The 12077-nt window shown below is 42.9% G+C and overlaps 1 pseudogene; it reads right to left on the bottom strand.

Annotated features, from left to right (window-relative positions):
- Positions 1-1066: 1066 nt before the first annotated feature.
- LOC102261479 lies at positions 1067-2478 on the bottom strand (annotated as a pseudogene).
- Between the last annotated feature and the right edge of the window lie 9599 nt (positions 2479-12077).

Raw genomic sequence — 12077 nt, 5'->3', positions numbered from 1 at the left:
AGCCATCAGCCCCTCACCCAGGCTGGCCTGGCACCCAAGCAGGACCCCCACCCTGATCTGGGACACCATTCAGTGCAAACCAGCTGGCCCCCACCCGTGCACCAGGCCTCTATCCTGTATAGTGAAAGGGTAATATGCAAACTGACCCTAACAGCAGAAAGACTGGGAATGACTGGTCACTATGACACACACTGACCACCAGGGGGCTGATGGCTGCCAGTACAGCGATGGTGGTGGGAGCCTCTCCTGCCTCCTCAGCAGCGCTAAGGATGTCCGACTGCAGCTTAGGTCTGCTCCCCGCTGGCAAGTGGACATCCCCTGAGTGCTGCCGGGCTGCCAGAGGAATGTCTGATTGCCAGTTTAGGCCCAATCCCCTGGGGAGCAGGCCTCAGCCAGCAGATGGTCATCCCCTGAGGGATCCCAGACTGTGAGAGGGCACAGGCCGGGCTGAGGGACACCCCCCCAGTGCACAAATTTTTGTGCACCGGACCTCTAGTTTTTAATAATTTTGATTTTGGGGGAGGAGGGCTCTGGGCAGCAGCTCCATGTGGGGATAACCAGTGTGGGTTTTACCTCAGGGTTTGGAGAGGAATTTGGGTCTGTGGGGCAGGGTGGGGTGGGGCGGAACCTAGGCTGGCCCCGCCCAGCCCCAAATGTCACAGCTGAGTTTCTTGAAAGTGGCCCAGAAAGTTCCTTCCTGCCTTCTTCCTGCCCTGACCCCAGGTCTATGGCTTAAAAATCAGGGCACCAGGCTGGGGCTGAGCACCCCAGGGGCCTTTGTAAACATGGCCGGTCCAGGTAGGGGGATCTTGAGGGAACTGTAGGAACTGGTGGGGGCAGCCAGAGCCAGGGGAGGGCAGTGCCTGTGGGGACAGGGGGCATGGGGTGGAGGAGGTATGCTCCTCTAACAGAGACTTAGAGGTACAGAGACTAAGAGAGAGAGAGAGAGAGAGAGAGAGAGGACAGAGATGGGGATAGAAAGAGTGACAGGAAGAAAGAGACTCAGAGAAAGATAGAGATTGAGACAGAGAAAGATTCACAGAGAAGGGGGGGGGTGGCCCGGGACTCACACGGGATGTGCCAGTGTGATGGTAAGTGCATCGTTGTGTTGCAGGAGGGAGGTGTGCTGGTAATGCAGCACCAGCTCCTTCGGAGACCCATTCAGGTTGTAGGGCTCCGCAAAACCCAAGCCAGTAGCTGGGCAGTAGATGACACAGTGCTTGGTATCACCGTCCACCACCACAGAGCAGGCATAGCAGCCCCGCTGGCTGCTCTCACGGATGAGGAAGGTACATCCCGCTTGCCGTTCAGCATTTCCTCAGCCTGCATGTGGTTGATCTTGCCCACATACCAGGTTCATTCCTCAAGGTGGGGGGCGGGGAGGGGGGATCATCCTCATCCTCCATCAGTACGTACTGGTCTTCAGTCTCATTTTTGATTCCCAACCACTGGTTGATTTTCTTCTGCTGGGCGCCTTTCTGGGTGAGCCATACCAGGTACTGGTCTTGGATCTTGCGCAGATGCATGAGGTCCGGCTTCAGGCTGTTCATGTGCTGATCAATCTCACGGATGTCCAAGGCCTGTTGTGCATCGCTCGTGAATCTTGGCGATGTGAGACTTGAGCCGTTCTGAGTTCCGCAGGATCCTCTGCATCTCTTTTCATTGCCCTCACGCTGAAAGCGCTCCAGGTACTCCTTGTGGCACTTCTTTTGAGTCTGGCCCTGCTCTTTGAAGATCTTGATGGTTTCATTGAAAGCTTTGATTGTGGTGCGCTTCAACTGCAGTTCCTGGGAGGTGCCTGTGTACTCCTTGTAGAGTCGTACTAGTTGCTCTTGTCCTCCGCTTCAAACCAAGGTAACAAACAAAACCTTTAATTCTGATCTTCCTCGCTGCAAGGGAACAGCAAACCTCCTTAAATGGTGTTTCCTTCAGTCCTGATGCAACATCCAGGGCCTCTAGTTGGAGAGGATTTTTCTGTTCTTTGACATTGATAGCTGTTTCCTATTTGGAATCAGTGAAGTTTCGGGAGCACTGCTGCCACCATGAACATGTCGGTCCAAAGCGCACTCATGAGACAACCGCCCATTCAGTCCACAGCTGGCGCCATCCTGGTTCGCAATGAGAAAGGTACTGTGCTGGGCCGTTTTCCAATTGGATCTTCCTCTTCCTTCCCCAGCACACTCCAAACCTACCCCAGACCGACCACCCCAACCCCGCAGACCCTTAAGACCTTCCCCTCTATTTCTTCCACTTTCCCCCATCGAACTCGCACCCTATCGCATTGCCTAGGGGCACCCCTAACCACTCCCTGGGGGGCAGGCCAGCCTGGGTGAGGGGCAGTGGTGTTCTGGTGTCTGGTCGTTCAGGTAGCTGGCTTTATATATATATATAGATATATAGATAGTTTTATAAATACCTTCTTTCCTGAGACATTCTTCTTTGATCATCATTGGAATCTTCGGAGAGACTTAGGGTCATTACTCATTTTGTAAGTGAGGAAATTGATGCTCAAAGGCATGAAGTGACTTTTCTAGGTTATGCTTTCCATCAGTGGTAGAGCCAAGTCTGTAGTCATCTCTTGAGCCAAACTTCAAATAAACATAGCAGGACTTGTGGCCAAGTGATAAGGGAAGGTAGAATATTGGCTCATAAAGCAAAATGTTTTCATATTTCCCTTTTATAACAGGGAACAAATGGAAAGAACCTGTGAATTGAGGTCAGAGAGAATGGGCTTGGAGTATAGCTCTGCCACCTATTAATTGAATACACTTGGAAGCTTTCACTTCTAAGCCCTCAAATCCTCATATGCCAACAGGGGTATTTATCTGTACCCTGAAGGACTGTTGTATCAAATGAGAAAGCGTCCAAGCCTCAGTAAATGTTACTTTCCCTGTCCCTACTGGTCATGATCCACTGGTCATACAGAGAGTGGAGAGCTCAGTCTTACATCCTCTATTCTAGAGAGGCCATGCTGGCCAAAGGCAAATTCAGAGTGAAGTAAACACCTAGAGACTGAGTGTGTTCCATCCTCTGCTTCTGCAAAAGAAGGGACACCACCAGGTACTATGACTAATACATACAAGATGTGCTGAATATGTGAGGCCATTCCAGTCTTTATACAATGCCGATTCAGAAATTTCATTGTGAAGTCACCTAAAAGTATGAACTGATGGGTACTTTGGCCACACTTACTAGACCTGAAATTATCATTAATTTCTCTAGTATTGTAACAACATTGATTTAGGTGAACCTTTATAACATGGAAAGTGTATAGTATTTAGCAGTAATTAACATCCTTTAATTAGGAAGAATTGCCAATAGTTTTCTCTCTTGGCTGTTGTAGCTAAGTGCAGCTGGGTGAAAATTCAGCTTCATCACAAAGGGAACAGCTTGTGTTTTATGTTAAATTTGCCTTTAATGGTTTAAAAATATTCTTTGGTATTATATTTTATCATAAAAAGGCACATTTGAATCACCAATGTTATAGAATGTGAACAGTCTAAATGCCATAAACCTTACAGATAAAACCATTCATTTAGAGATACATGCACAGAATATAAAATGACTATAGAAATTTGATAAGTCTGTCCATATGCTCATCAAGTTGTATAGGTCTTAATACTGGCATTGCTATTATTATCCCTCTAGAATTACAATAAAAATTTCATATTTCATGTGCATTTATAGTACATGTTACTCCTTGCTAACCAAAGAGGCATTTAGGCAATGGCTGGGTATGAAAATTGCTGACATTTTCTGAATTTCAAATGACAAATGAGATGCTCCTGTCAGTTTACTGTGTAACTTCATAGCATATGGTGCTTCTGCTGGTGGGTGTTATTTCAAAGTTTGCAAATCACACCATGAGAAAGTCCCTTTGGTAGGCTCCTGGAACACTTAGCAACTGTGAATCTGAAGTGACAGTACAGAGGGAAAGAACTAAAAAATAACTTTTTTATTTTTTATAGTGAGAAGGCAGAACAAAGTGAATAATAAGTTAATACAGGGAGGTGGAGGGGTAGGGACACCGATCTAGGAAAAAAAAAAAGAAGCCGTTTTCCCTTTCATAGGACAAACCAGAAAATTCTTTAAATTCTTTAAACTAAGTGTATAGTTTTAGATTTCAGAGAAAGAATAAGAATTAAGACACTGAATAGAATTAGAAGAATTGTCTACTATGTTACACAGAAGTCTAAAGATGGAGGGGAGATTGTTTCAAGGGATAGAGAATGGTTCCAGAATTATATCTATACCAGAAATCACAGAGTGACTCCAAATAATGAAGATTTGAAAAGACAGCCTCTGCTATTCAGAACGGGTCAGCGTATTCAACACCAATCCCAGCAGAGCCTTATTTCTTTCATTGCAATCTATTTTAATGGGTCACTTTGTTTTGCTTTGTTCAATAATGCCCACATTTCAGAGCGTTTTTATACAGTGGTCAAGCTACCAGCCAATTAAATGGAACTAATTGACTGGACAGTTCCATTACAGTAGTTCAGCCAATTGCCCCAAGGACCACTGCCCAAGACTCATTTTTCTATATGTTCCTCCTTGGAATAAAAAAATTTCCATTGTTTATCAACCACAAAATTTTTCAATTTATGTCTAGAGTGCAGAAATGTGAGTAACCTAAAATGATAGGTCACTATCATTGCTATGACAAATAATAGTTGGGGAGTTAGGCAGTGTTTCTAAAAGAGTTATACCTCCCATTCCTCTTTTTCTGGAATCTTTCAATATTTTTACCTCCAAATTTATGGATTATTAAATTTTTCATGTAGGAAAGGAGAGACTATCCCAGTAAAATAAGGAGTGTGGTGAATGGTATTTAATCTCTAGGTTATTGCGTTTACAGGTGTTAGGAGTTGACCCCAAACAATAACAGCAAACAACAACAATAATAACAGATAATATTTATTGCATTCTAAGCATGTCATATGAATTAATAATCCTCACAAAAAAATTACTAACCCCATTTCACAGTTGAGGAAATTGAGGCACACAGAGGTCAAGTATCTTAAGTTCTATGGGAAGTACTGTGGCAGTAATAGATATAGAATAGATATTGATTAAATTGCTTCCAGCTCCTCTTTCCCCCATACACTCATCTGGCCTAAGTTGAGCCATTACAGCTGCACATTTATATTTTATGACTCTGACCCTTCCTTTCAGGTCATAGACAATTGGATTTAAGGGCAGAGCATTCAAAGGCTGAATTAGGTGAAACATTTCCTTTCTCCCAAGGTTGCTGAAAGTATCTTGGGTTGGGTGACTGAGAAACACCTGAGGAAAGAGAAGAGGCCAGCAGGCTGACACAGAAAAGAACCACTGTAGAGAGCCGTGGGGATGAGCGGCACCGTTGGTGGGAAGGAAAGAGCAAACGCTAGCAACATGTTCTTCCCCAGTTCTTATCTGCAGGAGACGTGGATGCACTTCTTGCAGTTGGTTGCATAGGAGACTCATATGACTTTCTGCTAAAACCCTTTTTATTTTTTCTTAACTGTGTTTGTGTGAGTTTCTGTTATAAAAAAACCAAGAGTCTTAAGAAAACTATGATTCTTCTATGAGGGGCTTCTGTTATGCGTCACCCAAACCACTCTGAGTTGCCACACCACAACATGTGTTTATTCAAGGGCTTCCAAGACATCTGTTTTCATTCCCCCGGCATTGATACTGTCATCAGAAAGCAGGGTTGACAGAGGGTAAAAACAAAGATGCCAAGTACCACACATAACATCAGGAATGCATATGAACGAGATAGTATATATCAAATCACCTACCATGGTGCTTGGCAAATCCCAGTCTCTTAAATGTTTATTTTCTTTTTGTTCCCATTTATTTAGTAAAGACTATAGCAACTAAGAGTTCTATATTTTATAGTTTAATACTGATGAAAATCTCATGCTTTTCCATAAATATGTTAACACGTGTTAAAGAGTGTGTCTCTGTTTTCAGTTGGGGAAATACTAGTAGGCAGTGGAGCAGTGTGGTTAAAAGGGGAGTTAGACTGGTTGATAAAAACAGTATCCGTCCGTTATGGTTAATTTTATGTGAACTTCACTGGGCCAAGGGATGCCCAGATAGCTGGTAAAATGTAATTTCTGGGCATGGGGTGTTTCCAGAAGAGATTAGCATTTAAATTGGTGGGCTGAGTAAGGAAGAAAGACCTCATAAATGTGGGTGAGCATCTCCCAATCCATTGAGGGCCTGATTCGAAGAAAAAGGTGGAGGAAGGGAAAATACACTCTCTCTGCTTGAACTGAGATGTGCATCTGCTCCTGTACTTGGACATGAGCACCCGTGGTTTTCATGTATTTGGACTTGGACTGAATTACACCCCAGTTTTCCTGGGTCTCCAGCTTGCAGATAGCAGAGCATGGGACTTTTTGGTCTCCATAATTGCTTGAGCCAATTCCTATAAGAAATATCTCTAATACACATATGCATGTATACATGTAAATGTCACATATATGTACACATGTCATATATGTACACATATCACGTTACTATGTATATATACATATCTCATATATGTATGTGTTGCATGTGTATGTGTATATATGTCAGGGTTCTCCAGATTGTTTCTATTTTTCTGGAGAACCTTAATACACTACCTAGAGGCTTAGAATAGTGCCTAGCCCATTGAAAGGGTTCAGGGAGTACTAGTTAGCATTATAATGATTATTTTTATTATCATCATTGTACCTCTGATCCCTTTCCTTTCTCAACAGCATCATTCCTACATTTTTTTGAATTAGTATTAATCCAGCATAGCCTCTAAATTCTATAGAAAGACATCATTGCTGAATAAGTTTGATTTACAGTAGCTGTTTGTGTTTGTTTCCTTAAAAGTAATGGTTATTAGGCCCACTACCTTTTATTGCTTGCAAATCTTCCTTTTTTTCTTTATGTCTCCAAGAACTACTGCGAAGCACTCAAGGCTGCTGTGTAGATTGTGTTCTGTGTGACACTTCTCTCGCATTTGGAAATTGCTTACCAAAGACATTTTGATAGAAGTAGGTTAAATTTACTTTCCAAATGTTTACCTTTCCCAAGACTCTTTAGTAGGTGAGGATGTGCATCTCAAGATTAAGGAGAGGTTGTTTACAGGAATGCTCAACAAAATCCAGATAGTCATATGGTGCAGCTCTCCAGTTTTCTGCTTTCATTTAATATCAAAGTATCATAAAAAGAGGACAAATACTGTAAAAAAAAAAGTGTAGCATACAGAATCCCACAGAAAGCCATGGCAGGAAATATTAGATTGCATGTGACTTTAAGGCAAGAATATAATCTTCTTTCTTTGTAACTTCACCAGACTCAATAAATGTTGACTGAACTAATTGACATTGATTCTGTCCTTAATACATTAGAAATAGAACTTTTATTTCAGCATATAATTAGCATATTTCTTCAGAGCAGTAGGATTAACAGAGACTGCTAGGTATTTATATTGATGCTATTTCATTTTATAGAAAAATAATACAAATAGAGATGATAAGCCGCAGTTTCATGCTGTGTAACTCTATGTGAGTATCTGTTACTACTCTATCCCTGTTAGTAAAGATACTATTGTGATTTGATGCCACAAAGCAACACTCCTCTCTGACAGATATTGTAAACCAAAGTGTTGTTAAGAGCCAGGCAGCCTTAAAATGATAGAAGTCCGGTATCCTCATTAGCTCCAGCATTGAGAAGGTTTCATCTTCCATCTGTCACATTCCTCATTATGTATAACATCAACTGCAAGGCCCACATTTGTAATAAGAAGGTGTCCAGGTGTTCTGTTGACATCAATGCTCAGGGAGTAATGGGCTACAGTGTCGTGGGAAATGTAGCCACCAGGATCGGGAATCATATAGATGAACTCAGTCAGGCCTGAGACATGAAGTGCCAAGAGGCTACTAAGCTCAGTTTGAAGGCACGGTCAATAGAAATAGCCAAGAGATTATACTAGCACACATTGTCTCTGAGAAGCAACCATCTGAGCATTACAGTTGCTCAGAGCAAACCAGACTGAGAACAACCCTGAGATACCAAGTGCCCTAAATCATTTTTTTCATGATTCTTTAAAAAACCACCAGGGCTATAGAATGCCTTCATGAGAGTCTGAGAAAGGAATCCCTTATGAATGACAAATTAGAAAGAGGACTGCTTTCTCCATGGATGTGCCAGTTATCAATTTGGATGGCCTCTCAGCCACAAATCCACTCTTCATTGCCCTGCTAATGATGCTGGAACATTTCTCCCATGCCAGCTAGCACTAAGTTATGCCTGTCAGTAGAAGGCACTGGAGGGGCACAAGGAAGCTGGGGCTTTCTCTTCCTGGTTTCAGGGTGTGCTCTCCTTTAGCATGACTGCCACCTCCCCATTGGTATCTCCCTCTACTTTGCCAAAGGTTGGCTTCCCAGCAAGTTCTGCTCTTGCTGCACCTCAGCAAACTCCCCTGCCATTTAGCGGACCCTGCCACGCTCTCTGCAGCAAAAGCCCTGGAGAGTCAGGGGTTTTTCTCTTACAATTATTCCTTACTTGGGTACTTTGTCTCAGTTGTGGATGTAGTGGCTGATCCTTATATCAGTTACTCTTGTACTAATATTAGTGGCTAACACCCTAGTACTCCAATCCCCTATTGTAGATAATTATTCTTTTTTTAAAAAAATATGTTCTCATTGATTTCAGAGAGGAAGGGAGAGGGGAGGAGAGAGAGAGAGGAAAACATCAATGATGAGAGATAATAATTGATAGGCTGCCTCCTGCACGACCCCACACTGAGGATCAAGCCTGCAACTCGGGTATTTATGGGCATCTACGCTGACCGGGAATCTAACTGTGACCTCCTTGTTCATGGGTCGAAGCCCAACCACTAAGCCACTGCGGCCGGGTGATAATTATTCTTGATATTAAACTTTCCCTGTATGGTTTCTGTCTCCTGAATGTATCCTAATGATGCAGTGGATGAACTAGAATGATGACCCCTTGACAAGATTTAGTGAGTACAAGTGCCTTTCTTTGTATAAAGAAAGGGGTGCCTCTCTCTTCCAGTGGCAGCAGCCCTCACCAGGACATTCGACTTGTTGAGTGAGCAAGGGCTAGATCTCCATTGCTTCAGCACATCGGTAGGCACTTTTGAGCATTTGTACAACCTGTATGGTCATTAGTAGTAGTAGTTCTCTGGACCATTGAAGCTTTATAAATTAAATTAAAAGATGAATTGCGCCCAGCCGGTGTGGCTCAGTGGTTGAGCGTCGACCCATGAACCAGGAGGTCACAATTAGATTCTCGGTCAGGACACATGCCCAGGTTGTGGGTTCAATCCCCAGTAGGGGGCATGCAGGAGGCAGCTGATTGATGATTTTCTCTCATCATTGATGTTTCTATGCTTCTATTCCTCTCCCTTCCTCTCTCTGAAATCAATAATCTATATATATGTAAAAGGCTAATATGTAAAAGGCTAATATGCAGAGTTCAACCGGGAGACTGGGAGTTCTATTGCTCGCTATGATGTGCACTGACCACCAGGGGGCAGCGCAGAATGAAGGAAGGCCCTGGCCGGCAGCCGGAAGGCCCTGATCAGCTCTGATTGCGCTCGCTATGATGTGCACTGACCACCAGGGGGCAGCGCAGAATGAAGGAAGGCCCTGGCCGGCAGCCGGAAGGCCCTGATCAGCTCTGATTGCCGGCCACTACTAGGGACCCTACCCATGCGTGAATTTCATGCACCTGGCCTCTAGTAGTAGTAGTAGTAGTAATAATAATAATAATAATAATATGACTTGCTATGTCTCTGCTTTCAAGATGACCTCAGGCTAGTGGAAAAGGCAGATCGGTAAATAAACAATGAGAAGTAGGTTTTGATGGAGGGAAACACAGGATGCTATGGAAAAATAGAGGAGAGAGACCCTGTACCTGTATATGCATAACAGTTTACTACAAAGCATAGAGGCTTAAAACAACAACAAATACTTACCTTCTGTGAATCAGGAATTTGGGAGTAGCTTAGCTGAATATTACTGGCTTGGGAGCCTTCACGAGGTTAAAGTCAAGGTGTCAGCCAGGACTACAGTCATTTCAAGGCTCAGTGGGGCTGAGGATCTGCTTCTGAGACAGCTCACTCACATGGCTGGAGAGTTGATATTTGCTGTTGGCATATGGCTTCACCACATTGATTTCTTCATAGGGCTGATTGGATGATTTCAAGATATGGCTGTGGGCTCCCCCCCGACCCCCCAAGTAAGGGATAAAAGAGAGAGCAAGGGAGGATTTATTATTTTTATTATTACCTAATCTCAAAAGTCACACATTTGACAATTTCCTTAGGTTACACAGGTCAACTTATTCAGTATGGGAAGAGACCAAAAGAGTATGAATATCAGGAGGTAAGCTCATTGGGGCCACCATAAAGGCTGGCTACCGCAGTCCCTGTAGGACAAACTGGAGGGAGGAAAGTTTCCTGAGGAGAGAACAGTGGAGTGAGTCTGCTGGGCCCCATTAGCAAATAAAGAGTAGAAGAATGTTCCAAGCTAAGGTATTGGCATGTGAAAAGGCCTGGGAAGATAAAAGGACAATGGAAAGTGTTTAAGTATCGCTCAATTGTAAGATTTGGGATTTTGGAGGTAGGAGGGTGGTGCTGGGCGAATGCAGTGAGAAGTGAAGCTGGATAAATTGTCAGAGGTAAAATCGCAAAGAACCTTGTCTGGCATTTTACTTAGAGGAAAATGGTGGCCATGGACAAATTTTAATCAGCATCTCAAAAGTGAGCCATCAAGAGAGATTTAGTGCACTTACTGCAGTGTTTATTTCCAACATTTTGCAGAAGCAGTCAAATGTCTTCAGTGTGCACCTCCTGCCTTCTCTTCCTTTCTCGGTTTTTGCTCCTTAAACACATCTGAAATGCAAGGGGCATGGCCAGGGGGAATTGACAAGTTATGGTCCAGGCTTTTCCAATCTTCCTGGAAAGTCCCCTGTACAGGCTGAAAGCTCACTGTGGGTGTTGCAGGGACCCTGGTTGGAAGCAGACTAAGTAATATCAGCCTTAGTCAGTGACAGTGCTTGAGTCAAGGGACATCACCAGAAAGGACATTTTATATGTGTCTCAGTGTGGCAGATCTGCTGGGGATGCTTTAGTCTTTTCAGCTCTAATCATGAACAAGAAAAATAATGCTGTCAACATTAACATTTCAAAGGTGAACACATGTGTATATGTGTGTGTGTGTGTGTGTGTGTGTGTGTTTCCCAGACCACACATCAGTTAGGTCTGGGACTCTGGATTAGGAAACATCTGTCTCTTCCAGGAACATAAACAATTCATTAAAGTCAATTTCCAATTTCCCAAAGGAGTAGGAATAAGACAGAAAATTAAAATCCTTATATAATTCTCCAATCTTACTTTTATTTAGTAGGTTTACCAGTAAATTGCCTAATTTTAATCCCTTCCACTAACTCATTCACCTACCTTGGTAATTTACTTCCCTTCTTAAAACAATTGCTTAACTCACAAAATTAAGGAGTAGGCATGGTTAGCTTTTAAGACTCTTTCAGATTGAGAAGATCCCATTTTATGAATTTTATATTTCAAAGCCACACTCTTATTGGAGATGCCAGTGGATGTGGAAGTGTGAGATATGAAAAGAGATACAGTAATTCACAAGCCATATAATCAGTCTTTGAATAATTTAAAATTTCATATACTGCTAGACCCTGTGTTTTATTTGCTATTGACATAATTCAGATAACAAAGGGAAGAGTCAACAAAAAACTCGTAATGAAGTGAAAATCCATATTGTTGATTCCTGGTTTAAGCTTTTTCCAGAAGTACCTTAACTGTATTAGTACAGATCTTAGGAAAGACTGTACACATTTAAAATTCACTGTATGTTTAAAAACATCTATAATAATAAAAGCATAATATGCTAATTAGACCAGACAGCCAAACGACCTTCCAGATGAAGCTGGGGTAGTGGGGTCCGAGCCCCTTGCACGAATTTCGTGCATCGGGTCTCTAGTCTATAATAATGAAAGTGTAATATGCTAACTAGACTGGACGACCTTCCAGACGACTTTCCAGATGAAGCCGT

This window comes from Myotis brandtii, unplaced genomic scaffold (genome assembly GCF_000412655.1).
Source record: "Myotis brandtii unplaced genomic scaffold, ASM41265v1 scaffold237, whole genome shotgun sequence".
Classification (NCBI taxonomy): Eukaryota; Metazoa; Chordata; class Mammalia; order Chiroptera; family Vespertilionidae; genus Myotis; species Myotis brandtii.
Note: the sequence above shows the minus strand (reverse complement) of the source record. Positions and strands in the feature narration are given on the sequence as shown.